Here is a 24,356-nt window from a genome sequence, read left to right as displayed (position 1 = left end):
CTGCCAACTGATATGTGTCTTAGGCTACTTCTCTGAGCCTCAAAGAATTTTGGACTACCTCATTGTTCCTCAAAGTGCTGTCCTCAGCCACCTGTGACAGAGTTGCGAGTGTGTGTGTGTGTATGTGTGTGTGTGTTTGTGCATGCGCACGCGTGTGTGCACACATGCATTCCCAAGTGGCTTCTAGGCCCACTGTACCAGAGTCTCTGAGGCTGGGTCACAGGCTCTTCTGGTTTTGGTGGCCACTACTAGACTAAAGGGTGCCCAGGTGTCTTTCCAACTCAATGCCTGCTTTCAGCAATAGCCCTTTGCCTTGACACTGGGTGAGCTGAGGTTTCTGGAGGGAGGAGGTAGCACTTGACTTAACTGTAGGTTTAAAAAACTGTTCCAAGCAAAGATTTGAAAAAACCTGAGAGTCCAAAGGGGAAGTTGCTGAGCAGGTGGTACAGTCAGTGTGTGGTGTGAGAAGATATCATTTGTGCTTGCCGGGAACTGATGTAAGTTCTTAAACTCTGCTCATACCATGCAAAAGTATGACTGTCTTGCCTCTTAAAAATCACTCTTATGGGGGGATGCCTCTTCTTTCACTCCTCTGCCTAGCTCTCTTAATTGAGGTCCTGTTTAGAACTTGTACCCAAAGGAAGAACTAAATTCTTCCTTCCATTTCTCTGGGAAGAACATGGCTGAAATAACTTACTGTTTTGACCAAAGAAATGAGACCAGAAGCATTGCAATGAGGAAGAAAGCCAGCATAAGAGTCACATTTTAAAATATGTGCAATAGTTGCTATAATTGTTTTGTGCACTCCTATGGTCTGTTAAAAGATTTCACACTTTATAAGGTCCGGCTTCCAAACCGAATATGATATTGTTTTGTACTCAGGTTGCATATAAAAGTAGCTGTAACAAATTAAAGAGCTAGTCTTAGGAGTAGACTCACAGACCAATGTTAGACAGTTTGTGCTTATGAGTTTGAGTTTGGATATTTTAATATACTGGGGTTGATAAAGTCATCAAAAGTGTTATGGCAAGAAGCCAAATCCTAAACAGAGGCCATTGTCTTAAAAATGACTGGCGTTTATAGCTTACATGGGATCATAAGTTTTACTCACCTTAGACTAAAGAGAAGGTGATACAGAAATTGTGTATGATTTAATATGAAGCCCAAAGAGTGTAACCAAGGGAGTAAGATATCTTGCTGGATAAGCTTATGGTAATCCGAGTTCTTCATGTATAATTTAGAAATTTATTTGTTGTCTAGCTAATGACTATAGATTATTACCAGCTGCCCATGAGATAAATTTTAAGTACTCTCTTTTCTGTGGGGTCCAGAAGGCAGTAGTTTGGGACTGGATTATGGTCAAGACGTGAGCATGATCCACTAGAACAATGAGAAGTACCATTAAGAACAAGGAAATAAATTTGGCCCTGCTAGTGTTCTGATACCTTTATTCTCATTCTTCTTAATTCTTCAAAGATCAAGGACAGTGAATCTCAGGCCAAATCTACAAGTTTTTTCAGTATCCTGGGATCTTATGTAACAGGGCTGAGGAGATTCAGGTTTATTTTAAATTACAAGGCTCATTATTCCCAGTCCTTCATCCCTCCTATGTGGCTATTCCAGTGTCCACCATAAGCAGCTTCACTGCAATTGACAACCCGGGAGCCAACCAGCTGGTCACCAGCATCCATGGTTAAGCAGACTTCTGACATGCCAACTCTCAGAGTTAGCCGCTGCAGCTTTTCCCCATCTAATGATTATACTGAAATACTGGAATGAAAATATCTAGAAAGAGGCCTGTAAGTCTGAGTCAGTGGAATAGTCTGCAGAAGGAAAAGCTCTCCGAGATGTGTATTAGTGATGGGAAGAGTGATATGGGGTGATGCTCAAACTTCCAGGGTCAGTACTTCCATGTGGTACATCTTAATTTGGGTTGAATATGGTTAGAATATTTTGCATATTACTGTTCTTGATTTCAAGATTATAGCTACTTTTAAAAAATAATGGTTCTATGGAAATAACACCTTGATCTAAAGGTTGGATTAAGGAAGCTGTCTTTGGTGGCAAATATACAACTTTTATATTTGGATGTTCTAAATTGTGTGGATGACCAGGTGCATTATCTAAAATTAGAAGTATTTTTAAAGAAAAAAAATAGTTCTTAAAAACTTGCTTGGTTTTACATTTTTAAAAAAAATTATAAAAGACATAGTGTTCCTGATAGTTTGAGAAGTAAAGGGAAAATAATCACTCATTATCCCTAACACAATTATTATCTTTGTTTTTTCCTTTCGTCTTTTTTTAAAGAATAAATATGCTTTTATCTAGCTGTAACCACAGTGAAATACAATTTTCAGTCTCTTTCCCACTTAGCATGTGTCACTTGCATTTTTCCATGTTGCTATACGGTCTTTATCTTCCTAATGGCTGCGTGATGGTCCATTGTACTGTATCATAATTTACTTAACCATTTACCTATTGTCATCGTTTTGATTGCTTCCAATTTCCCACTGTTATAAAGCATATTGTGATGGGCATCTTTGTGCATATTGTTTTCTCATATTTGCGCTATTTTGCTGTCTTTTTAAAAAAGTGTCATTCAGGAAACAAGATATTTACTCAATGGTGGGAATTACAGTTGAAGCTAATATGGAGATGGGACATTATTTAACAATTACAGTGGGAAAATGAGGCATTACTTAACAATTTGTTGGGTCTTTACTATTTCATAAATTGAGAGGAATATGCAGCATTAAGGTTTTAGCACAATCATAGGTGTTTAGACACCTTGAAAGTATCTCTGATTTATTCAGAGGTCTTGGGGTGTTGTTAGGATTCTTCTATCCTTAGCAACATAGTTAAGTGCTTTGGTGTTGATCTCCGTTGCTTCATTCAATTTCAATGCCATGTGTAGATACATAAGAGACTGTGTTCCAGCGTGAAAAAGAATCAGCATATGTTTTGGTCACCATCCTTCAATAAGGATATCAATAATATCCTATTTGTCTGAACTTCACCTAAAGGTGTGGGTTTTGTGGCTGTAATAGCAATGTCATTCTTGTCATGTTCAATGTCAGTAATATGGTCCTTTGCGAGTGTCCGAATAAAGGCTGTGATCCCCTGCTTAATATTTCTGAGGCACTGAATGTATTGGTCACTCACGTGCCAAGTATTAGCTTGTAATTACAGTGACATTCTCTATTTTTTTTTCAGGGTTGTAAAGGTTTATTTAATGAAACATGCTTACGACTAACTAGAACACTTTCTTGTCTCTCTACTTGTTTTCTTGACTGAATTTCATTCCCTCAGGGTGAGTTTTGGGAGACAAGAAACCAGGGTTCACAGTAGTGGGTCTTTGTGAGCTAACAGCAGGAAAGAAAAATAAGCATTGCATTTTTAAATGGGGGAAAAATCAGGAAAAAGGCATGCATAAAGGATTTATCCTTTCCATGAAAACATCGATTAATGAAATCTACTATGAACGGGATGTCATGACCTTTAAATATTAGATTTCATTACTTAGTGGATGGTAGTCTTCTGAAAGGAGATATTTTGCCTCTGCTGGCTCTTCACAGACACAAATGTTTCATGCCCTTGCAGTGATCAAGGATGCAAATGCCTCGGGTAACTGAATCGCTGGACAGGGTGAAACATTGCGCTGGACAGATGTGTTGTCAGGAAAGGGCTTTTGCTGATAAAAGGGACAGCTGCCCTCAGGATGGGGTGGTGGTGGAGGGGGGAAGGGAAGTCAAGCAAGGGGGAAGGAAGTATGCAAGGAAAGGTGACCCAACCACACGAAGCCAGCCTCTTGAACCCCCAGCTGGGAAACTCCACCAGCTTGCTAGCTCTTCCGGTTCTAGTAGAGCTGGCCAGACATCTGGCCTCTGTTCTAATTAAAGTGGGCAACAATTTGGTGGCTGCAGTGAGAAAAACAGTAGTGAAATCTTGATGGCTGTGGGGTCATAATAAGGCCCTACATAATTCTTCAAGACTGAGGCCTTTACAAATTATATCCATTTCCTAAGGGCTATTCAATTCAATTCCACTTAGATTTATTGAGTGCCAGTTATATACAAAGCTGAGACTCTGGCCCTCAGGAATCCCTTATCTATTGGAGAAGGCAAGCAAGGAGACAGCTGACTATGGCATAAAGAAGAATGAATTAAAGACTGTGATAGAGGCATATGCAGAGTTCTTCAGTGTAGCAGAGGGAATAATTTATTCTTATGGAGAGAATCTGAGAAGGCTTCCTGGTGGAGTTGACATTTGCTCTGAACTTAGAATTTCGAAGTCGAGTTCTAGGTAAGCATTCTGGAGGATCACTATGAGCAGAGAGACAAATTCCCTAAATGGAATTTCCCACTTAGAATTCTCTTCTCTCTGTATAAGAGTGAGACAAGAGACTCATTCTATTACAGGCACAGATTTCCCACATTTCATGGGTGACAGCTCAGGCCCCGTGACCTCTAAGACTAGGACTTAGACCAGGAGCCTGGCTTTTCCCTGACTTGAATTGTTGGAGAAGGATCAGTTTGGCCCTTCACTACCTGGCTTATGTTTATGCTCTAAACAGTGCATATGGTAACCTGTTACTATCAGGAATAATTAAGCCCAATCTACCCAAGTTATCTCCTGTTAGGTAGTTAACCTGCACTTGGCTCTGTTAGATTTGGCGACAGGCAAAGGGAGAGCTGCCCATAGCCATATAAATGAGCCAGTTGGAGCTTATTTGTTAATCATTTTCTTTCCATTCAGTGCCCCCTCTGATATTCCTCCTCCATGCCTCTCTTCTCTCCAAGTGCCCAACAATTGGTTGGCAAGACCGTGACAAGGTTCCCAAAAACTCTGATTTGATCTTCATTACTGAAGGTGAAATGATCTGCTATGTATATTTTATAAGAAAATGTGTTTTGTTTATTGCTCTATAGTCAGCCCTCCCTTTTCTCCCCTAATAAGCTCATGTCAGAGCTCTGAAGTAAGTTTGCCATAATGGTTGCCTAAAGGACATATTTTGTAAAAATGAAAAATGAACATATTATTTATGTATCAATAGTGTCAAAAGCATTGATCAATGCAAGCAGCCTGATGTTTTGCTTCTCTTTCCCCTCCAACCCTCTTTTGCCATTCCCTGTTCCCCCCTCCCTTCTTGCCCCAGGTGCATATGATACTCCTACCATTTGGAAAGAGAGTCCTAGCCCATCCTGGTCACTTTGTGCCGGGATTCAGTCTTTAATATGGAGCCTTCAATGACTGAGCCTCCAAAATGACTCTCTGACAGCCAGCCATTAATTACCATCATCCGCGTCTAATTCATTCATCCCTCTCCCTCTCATGTAGAGGGACAGCTAGGGCTGAGGGCACTCAGGGAAATGTAGGCATGATTCCATGTTCTTTATGCAGAGAGGGCTGCCGGAGACTTTGTTGGACGCAGGGGCTTTAATTGAATTGGCTTGCCAATAAAGCTGTTGTCATTCAGTAAGTGAATTTGTTGTACTACTCGAACCACAGCTGCTGCAGACAGCCCGGAATTTCCTGAAGGCAAGCCAGGCCCTGGGCTTGCCTGGGTTCAGCCTTTTAGATTGCTCCTGAAGGCCAGGCCTAGGTTCCCCCCTCCCCCCCACGGGGCTCAGTTTTGGCACCTATTTGGATGGCGATAAGTTGCAAAGGCAGGCTGGAATTGAGCAGGAACCTGGTGAGCCAGAGAGGTGTGACCTTGGGGGATCTCATAGGGAACAGGGAACCCATAAAATGTTATGGGTGGTAATTGGCTGGTGGGAAAGTCTTGCCCATCGCAATTGGGTGTTTTTTCAGTCCCCAGACAGTGGCTGCCCTTGGCTCCATCAAGCTAGTCATAAGAGGATATCATTTCCCATTGTAAAAAAGAAATTGAGAATATGACAGTTAATATATTTGTAGAGCCTTGTTTAAGAGGTTGAGCGGTATTGAGGAAATACCACAGCGTTAGAACTGGCATTTGTTACTGGGAGATCGTTGGGCCAGAAATGCTCTACCTCGCCCCACAGTTTATAAAACATGGCAAGATTGGCAGGTTGTGTGATTTATGATGTCTTTAAAGTAACATCAAGATTAAGAAAAGTTTTTCAAGGGACTGCAGGGCCATTTTTATTTTCTGCATCCAAGCACATGAATGTCGTGGGCTCAAGTGAGTGAGAACAGGACTAGCAAGCAGATTTTCCTGTTTTTGGTGTCTTTACAATTTATGTACATGAGGATCTCTCACTGAGCTCTTTTTTCAAGGGATTTCTCCCCTTGTAATTTGGAATTCTCTGACCAGTGCCAGACCTTTTTAGGAAGCCTACTCAAATTGTGGAGAATTCGTAGAACAGAAGACTTTCTGGCCTGCTTTCAAATATTCAAGGACAGTGGATTTTCTAGCCTTTTTGCACCTGTTCCCCATGCTCTACCTACCTTTTGGCCATTTTGTTGTACCTTCACTAGGAAGTTAAAGGAAAAAAAAAGAGATTTACATTGATGTTTGACTTTGGGGTAAAATAGAGAAAATGATACTCTTAATTCTAAGAAGTAAATCTGTTGACCATAACTTTCCCTAGGTATAATCATGCCTTTGTAAACTCTTCCTGCAATTTCAATTACGACAGGATGTGATCATGAAAATATAATAATGTTTTGTTTCAAGAAGGTGGATTGAACTGCACATCAAATTTAATGTCCATCTCCTGAAGTTTCAGGCTTATACTAATACCCCCCCTCAAAAAAAAATTTGTTAACTTATAAAGTCATAGCCAAATTTAAGTTATCTATGTTGAAAGTGAAGTCTCTTTTCCTCCTTTCAAATGAGAAGTTTGTCTGTTCAGGCCACAGATGTTCTGAAACAGTAAGAAAAAACCAAAGCAAATTAAAGATTCTCCTCTGAATGTCACAAGCATGCCTCCTAAGTAAATGATTTTGGTGGGCGTTTTTCTCCATTTCCACAATCTGGCTTCTTCCTGTACTTCCTGTTCTCTTTCTTCTGGGCTTTGCATCCTTCATACTGCTCCCTACTCCTTCTCCTCTTTGACCTCCTTATTTCCCCTTTCCCCCATATCTCTCAATCTTTTCCTTCTGGCCTCATCCCATTGTATGCCAAATTATCTAAGAATAACATTAAAATTTAAAATGGTCTCATCTTTAGATATACAGTTTCCTTAACCTGCTTCCCAGAATGATTTTTCTTTCTTCATTCATGTTGGCAGGTTTGTGCAGCTCTTACCCAGTGAAGATGCCACCGTGACCCTGGTGGTTTGTCCCAGAAGCTACTTCCCACTAGCTCCCATCTTAGGTGGAAGACTTAGAACTGTGTTGAACTTTCTAAGGTAATAAAGTCAGGAAAACCCAGCTGAGACCAATCTATAGTATTTTTCATTTTGGGTTCCTGCCTTTCTATACTTCTCTTTGATAAGCGGAATTAACATCGCCACATGGACTGGAAATGCTAAGTTGATGGCAGTCTCATGAGGATTTTGCACCTTGCTCACACCTTTGGTAACTTCACTAGAATTTAGGTGCATTAAGGGATCAAGGAGTTTAGCTTAACTGTATTAGTCTTCAAGGTGTTCTCAGAGCCTATTACTAAGCCAAATTCTCGTGGTCCCTAGGGAAGAAACCTTTTCACATGCCAATTGAACACAGTTTCACATGAGTGTGAAACCTCATGACAAGCCAGCATAATATTTTAATTATTTTCTAGCAGTGGCTATGAAAAATTTTTCTGGAAAAAATATGATCAGTATCCTATTTGGTCTCTCCCTACTTTGGTAAGCATTGTTTTCACTTCTCTTTCCAAGATTTAGAATTCAGCTTTGGTTCCTTCATTGCTTTTCTTCTCAAACTGGGGTATGTGAGGTGAGGTGACGGTATGCTGGGCAAACTTCACAGCTATAGGATAAACATGGCAATTTTCCTGGAACATTTATTTTACTTAAGAATTTTTGAGAAAAAGTTAATTAATGGAAAGATTGTTATTATATTATGGAGTCAAATAAAATTTGCATTAATTTTAAATAAAATCAGGGAACTTCTACTTGGAATTTTCTTTTTCAACCTCCATCTCAGGGTCCCCAGAAGTATGATTTCACTCTTGTCTGCATGGTAGGTGGGAAATTGCATGACCTTTGAGCCAATTACCCTACAGAGTTTCTTCTCAGAGCTGAGAAAGATCGATTTGTCCAACAGTGAATCTTAATATCTTTGGAATGTGGATCTTATTTATGTATAACGTCAAATTTATTCACCCTAATAATGGTGCTAGATATTAGCAGTTGTATTATATGCAAGTGTAGGAAGGGCAAAAGGCTTTGATCAGTTTTAACTCTTCTGGGTTTATGAAAATGTCTGGATGGGCATATGGTCAAGCCATAGTATCTGGGGACTTGTCATTGTGTATGGATTAGCTTAGTTTATAATGTTCTAAGTTTCCACTTATCTGCTTTTGTTTTGTTTTGTTTTGTTTGTTTGTTTTTACTCATTAGGTTAGTTGTAATTAGTTGGAAAGCTATTTAAGCAGGATCCCAAACATCAAATCTTAGAGCAAACTCAAGGGAGATATGCGGAGTGGCCATTCTTGTCAAAGGCTTCCAGTTGATTTCTGCAGGGCTGTGACTCCATGCCCCAACGTGAAACTCCTGCTCCTGCTGGGATCTGTTGCACCACACATGGTCTTAAGGGCTCCTTTAGCCCTTCTGTCCAAAGGCCTGGCCCAAATGCAGTCTAGTGATCCCCTTAGTCCTGTAGCCCCACATGCTGAGCTGAATCTTACAAGTTTAGCTTTTAGAGAAGAGAAAAAGCTCAGGTACTCAAGGAAGAGCTGGCAAAGAGAAAATTTCTCTTCAAGGCCAGAGTAGAGTAGAGAGACACCCACTTTGGCCAACCCACAAGAGTAGTGGTCTTAGGCTCATGTTACCCCCTTAGTGGTTTGAGGGTGCTCAGAGAGAGAAGTAGGAGTAGAGGAGATCAGAAGGAGCACCAGACTCAGGCACACTACATTTCTTCACCCTTCTCTCATCACAGGGAGAAGCTTGGTAGTGAGAGAAGAGGAAGACTCAGGGCAGCAAGGCAGGCTAGTGTGGAGTGGGATGTGGGGGGAAGTTTCCTGGAAGGACTATCAGGTTTCTCCTGATGGTTGCAGTGTGGGACTAACATTTTGTCCCTCACCAAAGGAAGGCCATTACTGAGAGAGGCTATGAAACTACCTACAGAGGTTCCTTATTGTTGCTGTTTTTCAGGTTCCCAGGTGTGGTAAAATGGTTCCATTGTGGAGGAAGATGCATTGTTGTTTCCAGGTGGCACTGGATAGTGTTTGCGCTTCCCTGGCATGGTGCCTGGGGCTGATGTTTGCATGATCCATGAGGAAAGAGTTTGCTGAGCAGATTTATAGGGTGAACAAGACTCCAGGAGAAGCCATTTATCTGCCTGAGAACAAACTGTTTTCTAGCACTTTGTAGCACCACTTACATACAATTTTAATGTGCTAATGGCAAGTGATTATTATCTAGTTAGTGAATTTACTTGAAAGAAATAAAACAGCCTTTCCTGTTCTCTAGTTCAGACATCTCACTAACTTAGACTCACCGGGTCCTCTGAATTAGAGGTACAATGGGAACATTTTCTTAGATTTTTGGCATTGGGAGTGCATGTGAGCCCTTTTCTTCACAAGAAAAATAAATGACGACATTCTTTTTAGGTACTTGAAAACACATGACTGAAAACATAAAGGTGACAACTGTGATATGCTTTTTTCATGAGGGCAGAGATGTCAAGGGAAACCAGCCTTCTAGGAACAAAGCAATACTCTGTCAGGTGCAATGGACTTAAGACCTTTTTCTCTCTTGGAATAATGTCCTTAAAAATAACCAAATTTTCCATTCAATAGAAAAATGGTCATATCTGCTTCCCCATCAGTATGAATTGTTGTCATCGTGCGTGGGGCACTAGCTAGCCATATTGATTTGGGAAATTAAAATGGGAATGTTTAAGAATGTTTTCAAAGAATTATATGGGATTCTAGCCATCTAAATGGCTTTCTTTTTAGGGTCAGTGAGAGTATTCTTGCTAAAATGTAGCCCATTGCTTTAGAAATAGTTTCCTTAATGTCTTTCCTGTCGCCCCTGCTGGGTCTGTGCAGGAAATGTAAACCAATGTACAATATGTGTGTTTATTTTCATGTCCCATTTTATGGGAAATTGGATGGGATATTCCACTGAGGCTTCAGCTATGAACTGTTGACAATATGGGGAGAACAGGTCAGGTTGTTGCCGAAAGAGTTTGCAGGGGCAGAGAGGCTTCTGTAACCTTTGTGAGCACTGGGGAAGAGCCAGGCCTGCCTGCTGGAGTTCTGTTACTGGGGCCAGGAGGGAGGCGTTCAATAATGAAACCAGCCCATGAGCCATTAAACAACATCCTTAGCAGCCAGCCCCAGTTGCCAGCACAGTAGGTCTGTTGTGCCACACCTCATTTTGTGGGATGTTATGCCTGATACTGTGTGGTCTTCCTGCCTCTGCTGGCCACAGGAAACTCAGGATACCAAACACCCAATCCAGAGCCCATAAGGGGTCATTAACTAGGCAGGGGGCCGAGTTACCTCAAGGACCACTGCAGGACCAGAGAGGCTATAGATTGTCAAACCGGTCATATCCTGGCCATGTGCAGGTGGTAGTTAAACAGAACCTTTTCCTGGGATCCTACTGGAAAAGCAATTTAAAAAGTGTCTGGATAGCATGGGGTCTGAGCAGGGTGTGTGTCTGTGTGTTTCCTGTAGAAGATTTGAAATCTCAGTGCTAGGCCCATCTGTAAGACAGCAGTAGGTGTCAGTGGGAATGCAAGTTCTTCCTGCAAAAGAAAGGAGTTAGTATGTTTGCATTTTAAGCTCATAAACAGCTGCAGCCTGAACCATCATAACAAGCACACTGGGGCTGGAGGCGCTAAGGGCTGCTGTTTGCCAGTGCACTGTGACAATTTCCAAGCTGTAGACTGAAGTACTGTATAAACTTCCAATTTGATTAGGATTTCGTTTTGTGTTTCTAAACAAGGAAATTAAGGAGTGTCAAATTAATTTTGTAGTCTTGGTCACTTTTTAATTCCAGTTGGCTGTCCCAATCTAGATGTGTGCAAATACTGATTCCAGGAAATAGTTGAAGTACTAAACATGGTAAATAAATGTGTTTATTTTACAAATGGATTCAAGATGAAACATCCAGCACTTCTCCAGGGCATTTCTGTCCCTGCCTGTTCACTTTAGCAGCTTGACCAAATGAATTCCCTTCCCTTAGTATAATATTTAAATGGACTTCTGGCATCTGATGCATTGCCTGCTGCTCTAATTCCCTAAGCAAGTCATTTAAATAGATTTTGACTATCTTGCATCTACTATGAAAGCCAATCCATTAAAAATCCTGGTCACTTCTCTCTCTCTCTAATTTTAGATGAGCCATGTGGAATTATTGGCATTTGAGAAATCTCATCTTATCAGAGCTGAAAGTTTTGGATTTAATTTTTAACAAATTTTCCTCTTTCCTAGCTAGAAAAATGAACAAAAAGACAAATAAGAAAATGTTGCCATAAGTTAGCAAGCTGTCAATAAATATTTCACTACTAAATGAAATCCCATTTTAGCTTTTTGGGAGAAGATTCCCACCTCCCCTTCTCCCAATTCCCAATCTTCCCTCTACCCTAGACCTCACCTGCTCAATATAAGAAAGGAAAAGAACCTTGACAGGCATCCTGCCTTCTAGGAATTTGCAGTCTGGTTCAGGAGATAAGCTCTCCCCATTCAGAGGGTAGCTGTGTGATTTGGGTCATTTGCTAAGTACAGGGTGAAGGGTGCAGAGTAGAGAAGGCAAAGAGATTATTATGCACAGATCAGAGACCAGGATTTGGGGTGTTAAGTCAGCCTTAGAGATAGTAAGAAGTTCAGAGGAAGGGAAGTGATGCTGACAATAGCCTAAAGATGGCGAATAGATGGGGAACAGTAGCTACGAAAGTAAGAAATGGAAAGCAAAAGGTAGAGTTGGAGAGCAGGGACTTGGCCAATCTAACGCATCCCCAGAAAGAGAGGGGCTCCCACTGGGGAGAAGGAGTGATGGGCTGGAAAGGAGTGTTGGCTAGGCTTGGGGAGGCCTTGAGGTTGGGCTAAGGAATTGGGGTTTATGTTGTAGCCTGAGTGATGGCATGCCAGGACATGGTGGAAACAATGAAGCCCAAGGTAGAGAGGCTCCTGTTCTCAGTGCTTTTGGGCTATGGGTGGAGCACATGTTAAATCACAACATGAGTCACCAGAATGCTACCTTCTTGAAGGCCAGAGGCCAAAGCTTTCTCCAGGTGGGGGAAGGCAGAGAGTGTTGTGGATGGGGGTTAGCTGGGAAGGTGTCTCAGAAGAGGACAATTTTGAGAGGTGGAGGGAATGGTACTTAGTAATCCTTGGAACCATCTTTTAATGCAGAGAGATGATTATTAAAGCAACACTAGAACCTACCTTGGCAGTCAAGATGCATGAATAAAAATATATTGGTTGCCAAATTTACTTCCTGTCCCTTTCTTTCCGTTCAAAATAGTAATTGATGCTTTTTTTTTTTTTTTCCAAACAGATGTTCTCAGTTTTTTAGCACGTTGTCGGGTTGCCGAGAGTGTGGGGGGCAGCAGCTGGCAATAACATCTTGTATTTTTTATTTTCTGGCTGTGGGTTGGAGTTAGAATCAGGATTTAGAAATGGGGAAGCCGTGGCTTGTGGTCCTGCATCCTGACATTTCACACTACATCTCAGGTAGCAGTTGCCCTTAATAGTCAAACCTGCAACCTGTTTTCAAGTAGGTTGCATCTTTATATTACGTAAGTCATACTTGCTTGTGACAAAAAGGGAAAGTTTCTTGTCTTTTCCCTTTGCAGATAATAATACTGATAACAATCAACTTTTATTGAAAGACCTCACTGTGCCAGATATTTTTCTAAGTGCTTTAAACATATGAACTCATTTAGTCTACATATTAGTCCTACGATGCAGGTTATTTTTATTTTCTTTATTTGACAGATGAGGAAATTGAAGCATTGAGAATTTAAGTAATTTGCTCGAGATCACACAGGTAGTAGGAGTTGAAGCCAAGACTGACACACAAGCAGCCGAGTCCTGAACCTGTGTTCTTAATTATGACTTTTATGCTGTATCCATGAATGTGTATAATACATATACACATTTCATTATACATTTAGTTCCTACTTAAAAAATAAAATTGTATTATACATATTGTTTCATAATCTGCTTTTTTTCGATAAACTAGAAAAATGTGGACATTTTTCCATGTTCGCACATATCAATTCACTTCATTCTTTTAAAAATCTATATAGAACTGTACTGCTGTATCATCATTTATTTAATGATTCTTCTACTGCTCAGTGTTCGTGCTCTTTACAGATTTTTTTTTATTATAAACAAGAGTGCTGGGAACATACTAACAACAGTAGCAGTGGCAACAGCTACCATGAATCCTGAATAGTGTGCTTACTATGTGCAGGGTCCCATTTTAAGTTTTTTCCATGTATAAACTAATTTAAATATGCATCTTTGTGTAAGTGAGAAAATATTCTTACAGGTTAGGTGCCTGGCAGTGGGAGTGCACATAAAATTTTGATTTCAACTGTCAACTCTTACTCTAAAGTGTAGTGAGTATTCATTGTCAACTTTCAACTCAAGACTCTGGTTGGCCTTGCAAATGCACAGATACTTAAGTAGGAGTCGTCTCAGATGTCTCCGAGGGTAGAGGGACAAGCTGGTACAAGTCACCAAGTGATTGAAACAATCATTACACAAGGCTGGTGACATCGCTGGGAGCACTATAGGAGTGCAGAGAAGAGAAGTCAGTGAGGGGCAGCAGGTATTGGAAGAGGCTTCAGAGAGAAGGATGGAAGGAATTGGAAGAGGAGGCTGAGGGGTGGTCCTGGTGTGGGACTGAGAAGAACAAGGCTGGAGGAGAGAGTGTGTGGAGTTTAAGGATAAGCCAGCGAGTCAGTGGGACTATGGTTCTGACCGAAGTGAAGGGAGTGCATTAGGAAAGCCAGCCCACCGCCAAGAGGAGAAGGGTAAGAATAGAAATGGGATCCCACCTGTCCTATGTCTAAAGTTTTAAAAGTTGCGAATTGCTTTTTAATTACAAAATTTCAAAATTTTGATTACGAAATTTCTTGTGAAAGTAATAAATCACTAAAACATGTCCTTCTTCTACCTTGACACATGAATCTTCGTAACCACCTGAAGCAGATTTGCATAGAATTCTCAACCCCATGGCACATGACACTGGAAGGTGGCAAATTATGTTTCCAGATCTGTACAATTCAGAAAGGGAGTGGGACTTGTGACAACCTGGTGTATTTGCCGTCGTCACTTTGGTTTTTCTCTGCTGTCAACGCTGAGGCATGCTGGCAGTGTTGCTGTTTTCAAGAGCAGGCAATCATGGCCCAGAGAAGGTGAGTGGCTGCCCTGGGCACACAGAGGCTGGAACCTGCAATCTCCAACTTGAAGTCGACATGTGGAAATGGAAGCATTCCTCTTTCTCCTCCCTCCTCCTGGCCCCTCACCCCCGACTGAGAAAGGCATGCAGGTGCTTGCCTGTGACTTTCTGTTCTGCAATGAAAATGGCCCCCTGTGTTTTTGTTTCACAAGCGCAGTTAAGGTCTGATTTCAGCGCTACAATAGGGAAGCGAGGGCAATGGTAAGAAACCCAGAACTTGGATGCAAATAATTGAGCCATTTTTAATTTGTTCAGTGTAATCAGGAAGGGGAATTCTATATTTAAATATAACTAACCACTTTGAATGATGTACGTAAGTAAGCCATGTAAAAAGTGTTTGGTGACATATCGTCGAAGATGTAAAATTTGTACCTCCCTAAACAAGAACACTCAAAAATTAAGTTTCTCGTGGTGATGCCAACATATCCACATCGCATTGCACGGGCAATTCTGCATCATAAATAATGGATTTACAAGCTTAACCACTACTCAAGAATATTATATGTGTGGAAGTGTCTGAATTAATTTCACCGTGAGACCTTTTGCTTTTCACCAAGGAGGTTTCCTCCACCTCAGGCTGGGGCCAGGTGGGGGCAGGCTGGAGAGAGCCACTGCTGCTGGGGCCTGCAACTCTGCCTAATGAACAAAATCACTGTTTGGACTCCAGGATCTTGAGGCCCACAAGCCACAAATCCCGAGGAAAAAGAAATCAAGCATTAAAGCTGTTTCCAGGTTATTACTGACCAGACAGTCTGGAAATTTTAGGATCTTTAAAAATGTTGGCAAGGGCCTCCGTGAGAACCGGTGACACAGTGGCATTTGCTTTTATTGCTGCTATTCCTCTGTTTCTGGTTTGACTTGCTCTGATCCCTCTCAGGACAGGTGTGGAGAGCTCTCTCGTTGGCTTTTCCCGGAGCCGTAGAGAGTCCTTAGGGGACAGTTTGGTGGCACGTAATGCATGTAGACTGGGGCATGACTTTTATTCAAGTCCATATGGGTCCTGAAATAAATCACACCTGTCCTAACTTATCCATCACCGTGAAACGAGACTTTGGGGGTAGCAAAGGAGGGGAAACACAAGGAGTAGTGTGTGTGTGGGGGGGGCGGGGAGGGGGGTTGGGCCAGCGGTGATGACTAGAGGGAGGATGGAAGGCGGAACTTACAGGCCCTGGTCTACTGCTCTGTGCCTGGTCCATGAGGCTGTGTGGAGCTCGCCAAAACGGGGTTCAAAGCTGACCCCAGTTCTTCATACCCTGTAGACAGCTTGCCACCATGAACTGGTCTCCCCATGAAACCGCTTGGGATACTGGTATGGGGCACACAGGCTGTCTGACAGGGAAACGAGCATTTCAAAGATGGTGTGGTTGGTTTCACTTTTTTTTCAGTGGGAGGAACTGGAATCAGTTTACCAGTAAGTCACTATTAAGCACCTTTTGTGTATTCTCTTGGGCTAGGGGCTATAGAGGACATTAGAGAAGTAGAACATTCGCCTCTTCTTGAAGGTACCCAGGCTTTGGTCATGATTGCAGATATACACACATTCTAAGGAGTGGCCCAGGACAAATCATGGGTAACTTGTGGGATGGGGGCATTCATAGTCAGGGAAGGCTTCATGGAAGAGGCATCCCTTAGCTGCTTTTTAAAGGAGAGAGGGGATGTAGGTATAACTCAACGGAGAAAGGACAGGCTGTAAACCTCGATGATCTTGAGTCTCATAGAGAACAGGGCTCCTAGCAATAGCTTTTCGGTCTGAGTCTAGGACCGACTCTCCATTTCAGTCTGAAGGCTGGTCGGCTGAAAGCGAAACTGACATCTTGCTCGCTTCTCTGCCTGTATTGCTCATGCCAGTCATGATAAATTTGTAACCAGCAACACGCTCCCAGAGCCCGCGCCACCAGTGTAGAGAACCAAATCAACCAACCGGGGTTCCGCCAGAACAGGAAATTAAAAAGTGTCTGCCTGACTGCATCCTCTGAGACACTTTCCCACCCTGTTCCCCAAGAGGAGAGCCTTGGCATGGCACCTGCCTCACTGTGAATGTTCAGACGTGGCCACCAGAAGGCAGGGGAGAACACTGGCTGGTTTTTCTGAGGCTTGGATGGCTGATCATTGAAGATTGTTCCCCCTCAGGCAGCTGTGTGCTCCAGGTGAGTGACTTCCTCTCTCTGGACTCAGTTTCTGAATCTGTAGATTGACAGGGTGGACCAGATGGCCTTGGAGGTTCCTTCCAGGTCGGCTTTTTCCTGTCCCCAAAAGTAGATGGAGGCAGGTGGGGAGAGCAGTGGAGCAGAGAAAAATGAGAGGAATTCCCCAGCAGAGGCTCTCGGGAACCACACAGTTCCCCATTCTGGTGCCACCTGCTCAGAGGGTGCTAGTGAGAAGGGTGCTGGCCTTGAAGACTGCAAGGATTGGTAGCCTGGCCTTGCAGACATGCCCTTAGGCTTCTCGGGGTCCACATCTGGACAGTTGTGGAGCACTTACTTAGGTCTCTCTTGATTAACCAGGAAAAGTTCAGTCTTGCTTTGTGCAGACAGCTGCCCATGGTTCCAGGGAGAGAACTGTTGCCCTGAGATGCTCGTACACTGACTTATGACTGCAGCAAGGGCTATGTCATCATGACCGGAATCAGCAGGGCAACAGACACAGGTCCAGAGAATGTGCCTCAGGTGTCTCCCATGGGCTCCTGGGTACAAACATGCCCTCATGCCCACAGCACATGATGTCTGCAGAGCCAAAATCAAAGACCCTGACTGAGGGCTGCACTGATGCTGGAAAGAAAGTCTTTTGAAGAATGAGGCCTGGAGAAAACAGATAACTTGTCCAGAGTCGCACAGCCACTTGGGGACATAGCTGCAGCTAACTCCAAGTCTGCTGACTCTCAGTCTATTGTGTTTTCTCTTCCACTGAATTGAAAGGTGGCAGGAGGCTTGGCGTACCACAGACTACAACTTGCACTCACCCCCATGGGTCTCAGATCATTCTCTAAAAATGTGTCAGAGGAAGTGAGAATGCAGAGCCTCTCTTCACATGTTGGGGCTGTAGGTGGGGCACGTGCCCTCGGCTCCAGGCCAGGCAGAGAAAGTTGTGGAAGGGCAGCCAACCAAGAAGCACTTATTGAAGCATTTGTGTGTGCCAGCCTTGAGCTAGGCATAGCAGGGCATGAAAGAGCTTCAAGGTGCACACCTTACACAGCAATTTCACTGCAGCTGGTAAGGCAAATTTAACTCCCTGTTAGATTGCAAAGACAACCAAATGTAAGCTCCTATTTCTGTCATAAAATAGAAGACCATATATTTGTATTTGCATATAGAAAATCTGGAAGAATACAAAAAGCCAATAAAAGTAGTTAATTGAGCAGTCAGATGACAGAGGGGTAAGATGTACTTTGTACCTTTTAATTACGAAAAATGCTTTGAACTATGTGAATGTATTATCTGTGCAAAAATTTAAATATAAATAACACTAAAATCAATCAATCACAGGCTGAATTGGGTGACTAGTGGCCAAAGCAATTAAAAAAAAAGTAGAGTTCGGGGATTCTCTTAGAGACTTCTCAGGCTCTTGGAAGATTAGAAGGAACTCTAGTTGCCATTTTGTCTGACTTCCCACTCAATGCTGCCATGTCTCATACAACCACCAGGTTGTGGACCTTCCAGTGTCCCTCACTCAGTAATTCCTAAGCCCCATGACATGCATGGACAGTTCTGATCCAGGGATCACAGTGCACAAAGAGGTCCATCTCTACCCTCAATGGCCTTATGACCTCTGAGTTCACCTTCATCTAAAGTGCCAAGGAGATTTTGAATCCCAAGGGAAAAACGAGGTGCTCAGGGGCTTGGAAGGAGAAAGAAGATTAGGGAAAGTGGCAGAGTTAAGATAGAATTTGGAATAACTCTCAAAGGATGGGTCACGTTTTGACTGTCAGAGGGCAGGAATACCAAGTGGAGAAAACATGGATAAAGACAGGCGTGGGAATTCTCAAAACTGTCTGGAGATTAGGCCAGGTACAGTGGAATAGTGAGGTGGGTGGGGATTATGTTATGGACTGTACTGAGTGCCAGTCTGAGGTATTTCTTTCTTTCTCTCTCTCTCTCTCTCTCTTTTTTTTCATTCAATAGAAAATGGGGAATCAATAAAGGTTTATAGGCATGTGCTTGAATTATTCTTGAGATTCTCCAGTGAGTAAGCACTCTCTTATCTAAGTACTCATGAAGAGAAGCTTCCTGGAAGCAGTAGGAATTGAGCTGAGCCTTCAGGGATCAGCAGAATTTAGAAAGCATTCTTGGTGGAAGGAAGAGTGTGAGTCTGGTACTGGTGGTCACTACTGAAGGACTTTGAGCATGACAGAGCATGTCAATGCTGTGCATTGGAAGGACAGCTCTTGTTGCGCTATTTAGGATAGAATGGAGGGAGGATTGCCTGAGGAATGATAACAGGTCAGGAGACTTTCTCTTTAGTCTTATGGCAGGACCCTGACTTAGGTGACAGTAATAGGATTGGAAAGAGACAGGCTCACTGAAAAGACCCATTCTTCTCTATCCCTAAGGTCCTCTTTTGCTTGGATTTGCAAAAAAGAAACTTGACTCATTTGCCAGTCCTGAGGGAAGAGACCATTCTTAACTCAACACTCCCAAGTTCTCTGTTGACAATATTTTTTTTCCTGGGTCAAATTTCTCCTCTGTCTGTGCCATTGGCAGGGAGTCATGGTTACCCTAGCCCTCTTGTTCTTTTCATTTTGCTACAACTTAGATAGCATTTGGATTGTGTTGGGCATCTTCTGCCAAGCTAGAGGAGAAAGTGCTCTGTGGTGCCGAGAAGTCACCAATACAACTAGACAGAACCTTCTCCCTTTACATGTAAGGAAATAGAGGCCCAGAGAGCTAAAGAACATGCTCAAGCCATAGAGAGAAGGAGGGGCACAGGAGCAGAACTAGGTATTTTGACTCCAAGTTCTGGACATTTTTTTTTTTTTTTTTTAGTATAACAGTTTCTGTTGAATAATGCTAATATTTACTAAGCACATACTATGTGTTATGTACTGTGATAAAGCTTTGTTATCATTATTTAATTCTCCCAATGACCCTATGAGGAAGAAGCTGTCATTTTCTCTATCTCTTCACATGAGATATTGAAGGTCAGAGAGAAAAAGTAATTTTCCCAAGGTCACACAACCAGGAAGTTGAAAAGTCAGAATTTGAATCCAGGTTTGTCTGGCTTCAAATATCTGTCCAAAAATAAGAACCACCCCTCTTAAAATTATTTATTAAAAATAACTGATGCCTTTAGTAGTTCTATTTTTAACACCTACTGTTTGAGAAGATATAGTGAACTCAGTAATACCTACAAGTGAATTTGAATAAGCGTGTGTCTACATACATTTTGGAAAATATACATTTAGAAAATAATAGTATGTGTATATGCAACACATGGTGGGAATGAGTTTTAGAACTCATCAGTTGGTAGAGGAGGTAGTTGGTGAGGTGGGGGAAGGTGGTGCCTTGAGAAATACATTAAGGTGAGCAATCTCACTGGAGTGAATTTTTAATACTTTCAGGTCTCTAATGTAACCTAATTCACTACATGTGGCTATGATTCAGTCACATATTTGATTGGCTCATTACTCATGACCTTAGGGCCCCCGCAAAAATGCCTACTTACACTAGTACTCCTGGGACACTCTGAGAAACATTTGTGTGTAAACAAGCTTGTACCTGCTGTTGGATCCTGGATATTTATTATGTGTCTTGCTGCTCTCCCTAGTGTCCTGCTCAGTGCCTTTGTGAGCCACTTTACAGCTGCACTTTGAGAGAGTGGGGGTGGGGGGCGGAGCAGGGCAAGGCAGTGCCTTGGTCCATATTGTTCAGGGCTTTTGTTAGAGGAGGTCTTGTCTTACAGAGGGGCTGCTTGAGCACCAATATGTCATGGAGTTTAGGAAAACATCTCTTTCTAATTTTTAATTGAGTGAAATTATGTTCAATAAAATGCACAGATCTTTAGTGTTCAGTTCAATGAATGTTGACCATTGTCTATGTCTATGTCATCAAAAAAAATATAGAACCCACAAGTTTCTCTTGTATCCCAGTCTAATTCTAATATATCAGTTTATTCTTTATTGGTTAGTGCTTTTTGCAACCATCTTAAAAAATGTTTGGCTACCACAGATTGCAAAAATACTCTTCTATGTTTTCTTCCAAATGCTATATGGTTCTACTTTTCATATTTAGCCTGTGATCCATTTTTCTTGAACTAACTGTTGCATAAGGAGTGAGGTAGATGGTGAGATTCACTTTGTATTTCACGCAGATGTCCAGCTAACCCAGCATCATATGCTAGAAAAACTTACCTTTTATACAAAAGTTGAAATCAATTGCCCATGTATATATTGGTTGGTTTATGGATTATCTACCTTGTTCTATTGATCTACTTATCTATTCTTATATCAATATCAAGCTATAACTTCGAGATAATGCTTGAAATCATGTAGTATACGTTCTCCAAATTTGTTATTCTTTTTCAAGTGTTTTGAATGGTCTTCCCATATAACTTTTAGACTCATATTGTGAATTTTTCAAAAACACCAGCTGGAATTTTTATTAGAATGACATTGAATCTGTAGATCCATTTAGACAGAATAGACATTTAACAATATTTTGTTTTCTAATTCATGAGCATGGTATATCTTACCTTTTATTTAGTTTTTAAATTCCTCTTTAAAAAAGTATTTTGTACTTTGTACATTTTTCAATTGATATATTTTTTGACAGTTAATATTTTTGATGATATTGTAAATAAGGTTTAAAAAATTAATTTCCGAGTATTCATTAGTACTGTATAGAAATTAAATTGCTTTTTGTACATTGGCCTTGTATCTTGTGACCTTGATAAATTCATTTTTTAGTTCTACTGCTTCTTTTATAAGTTCCACAGAATTTTCTACCTATGCAATTAAATTGTCTGCAAATAACAATGGTTTGACTTCTTCTCTAATCTTCATGTGTTGTATTTCTTCTTCTTACCTTATTGCACTGGCCAGGACTTCTAGTATAATACTAAATAGACATGATGAGGATGAATATAATATGAATATAAGTATCTTCCTGTCTTCCTAGTTTGTTGAGAGGTTTCTTGTTTTTGGTTTTTGTTTAGTTTATTGTTTTTTAATAAATAGGTGTTGATTTTTTCAATTAATTTTTCTGTATCTAATGAGATCATTATGTAATGTTTTTCTCCTGTAATTACATTGAACAATTCAAATGTTAATCCAATCTTGCATTCCTGGGTCAACTTCTTTGAAATGACCTATTTATACATATACAAATTTATTTTGTTAATGTTTGGTTAAGAATTTTTTATTTCTGTTCATGAAGAATATTTGTATTTTTTTTTCTTATAATGCTTTTGTCATGTTTCATTATCAGAGTTATATGAGCCTCATGTGCTAAGTGGAGAAACTTTCCCTCTAATTTCTGAAAGTGCTTGTATAAGATTGGAATTAATTCTTCCTTAAGTATTTACACAATTAATTGGTGAAGCCATCTGGACCTGAAAGTTGCTTTGTTGGTAGGTATTTTATTATGAGTTTAATTTCTTTAATAGACATAGGACCACCATTTAGATTTTCTATTTTTTCTTATTTTAATTCTGGTTAGTTTTATTTTTAAAGGAATTTTTCCATTTTATATATGTTGTCGAACTTTGGTATCCATTTGTACATAATATTCTCATTATTCTTTTAATATCTGTAGGATCTGCAATGATATCTTCTCTTTTCACTCCTTGGTAATTTGTGTTTTATTTTTTTCTTGATCAGTTTTGCCAAGTATTTATGTTTTATTAATTTCTTCAAATATTCAACTTTTAATTTTTTGATTTCTTTGTCCATTTTCTATTTCATTTGCTTCTGCTATTAATTTTGTTATTTGTTTTATTCTTTTTAATGTTTGTTGTAATTTGCTTTGCTTTTTTTCTTACTTCTTAAAGTAGAAATTTAGTCTTTGACTTACTCTTTTCTATAATAGTCACTTAAAGCTCTACATTTTCTTCTAAGCTCAGTTTTATCACATCCCACAAATTTTGTCATATTGTCTTTATTATTCAGTTAGAGATATTTTGTAATTTCTCTTGTGATTTCTTCTTTGACTTATGGGTTATTTAGAAGTGGGCATTTAAATTTGAAAATATGGCAAAATTTTCTTAGTACCTTACTATAATTGACATCTAACTAAATTCTACCCTGATCGGAGAATATTATTTTGATATTTTGGCATGATTTTGAGCCTTGATAATTTTTTAATTTGTTTTATGGCCCAGAATGTAGTCTCTCTTGGTCAATGTATATGTGCACTTGAATTTAATGAGTATTTGCAGGTTTGGGGAGTAGTATTTTATAAATGTCAATTATGTCAGTTATGTTCAATTCTTATATCCTTACTGATTTTTTTTTTTGATCTATTAGTGGTCAATTACTGAGAGAAGCGTGTTAAATCTACAGCTATGAATGTGGATTTCTCTTTGATTTTGTCAATGTCTGCTTTGTGAACTTCGAAACACTGTTCTGTGTGGATACACATTTAGATCATTAAATCTACCTGATAAATTGACCCTTTTATAATTATGAAATGCTCTTTTTATCTTGGGTAGTGTGGTTTTTCTTGAAGTCCACTTTGTCTGATTTTAACATAGCACACCAACTTTCTCTTTTTGTACTCTTTTTCTTTTAATCTATCTGTAAATTTATACTTAATATGCTACTTTTAAATAACATGTAGGTAAATCTTACATTTTTAATGCAGTCTGACAACTTCTGCTTTATTGCTGGTGTGTTTAATCTCTTTACATGTAATGTAATTAAGTACATGACTGGGTTTAAGTCTATCTTTTTGGTATTTTTTCCATTTGTTCCTTTTTTTATTTGCCCTCTCTCTTTACTGTATCTTTTTGGATGAATTATATACTTTTTGGTATTTTATTTTGTCTTCTCTGTTGACATCTTAGCCACACCTTTTGTGTTATTTTATAGCATTTGCTCTTTAGAAATTAAACTATATCTTTAAATGATAATAATCTACCTTCAGATATCTTCATACTATTTTATGAATAATGTGTAAACCTAATAGCAATGATTCCATGTATTTGTCTTGTGCCTTTTATGCTCCTGTTTTTGTATATTTTACTTCTATTTATGGTATAAGCCCCATAATATATTATTTTTTTTGATTTTGAAAAAATTAGCAATTTTTATGCAAATATATGTATATATGTATATATACATATATGCATATGTGTGTGTGTGTGTGTATGTAGAGAGAATTCTGCCTAGTATCCCATAGCCTTGAAAAGATTATATATATTACATTGTCTATAAATAACACACACATACACAAACAAATATGTATTACACACACAGGTATAATTTTGAGGGGACATTTCTTATAGACAAATTATCTCTGTTTTTGTCTATCTAAAACATCTGTATATTGCCTCTAATTTTACAGGATATGAAATATTGAATTGATAGTGTTTTTTCTTTTAGCACTTTGAAGAAGTTGTTCCAGTTTTCTGGCCTCATTTTTATTGTTGTTCCCTGTAAGTAATATATCTTTTTTCCCACTTACTATTTTTATGAATTATATTTTTATCTTTGAGCCTCAGTGGTTTTCTTTATATTTATATTTATCTTGCTTGGGCTCACTGAGTTTCTTGGATGTATGGATTGATTTTGGAAAGTATTTTGTTGTTATTTGTAAAAAAAAAAAAGAAAAGAAAAGAAGAAAGGAAGGAAGAAAGGAAAGAAGGAAGGAAGAAAGGAAGAAGGAAAGGAAGAAAGGACAGAAAGAAGGAAGG

General features: G+C 40.1%; 2 long non-coding RNA genes across 8 annotated transcripts in view; both read left to right on the top strand.

The window, feature by feature from the left end:
• The first annotated feature begins 254 nt into the window (after nucleotides 1-254).
• Nucleotides 255-14,992, top strand: LOC107502448. Its single transcript, XR_001595004.2, has 3 exons — nucleotides 255-497; nucleotides 7,215-7,334; nucleotides 13,599-14,992. It is a non-coding gene; the product is annotated as an uncharacterized LOC107502448 (long non-coding RNA).
• A 674-nt stretch (nucleotides 14,993-15,666) lies between these two features.
• The window catches only part of LOC107502447, a 607,862-nt gene continuing 599,172 nt past the window's right edge, over nucleotides 15,667-24,356 (top strand). For all 7 annotated transcript variants that reach the window (XR_004952153.1, XR_004952152.1, XR_004952149.1 and 4 more), the window contains exon 1: nucleotides 15,667-16,660. This is a non-coding gene — a long non-coding RNA (uncharacterized LOC107502447). The remainder of the gene's footprint in view (nucleotides 16,661-24,356) is intronic.

The sequence above is a fragment of the Rousettus aegyptiacus genome, unplaced genomic scaffold, assembly GCF_014176215.1.
Source record: "Rousettus aegyptiacus isolate mRouAeg1 unplaced genomic scaffold, mRouAeg1.p scaffold_m13_p_7, whole genome shotgun sequence".
Classification (NCBI taxonomy): Eukaryota; Metazoa; Chordata; class Mammalia; order Chiroptera; family Pteropodidae; genus Rousettus; species Rousettus aegyptiacus.
Note: the sequence above shows the minus strand (reverse complement) of the source record. Positions and strands in the feature narration are given on the sequence as shown.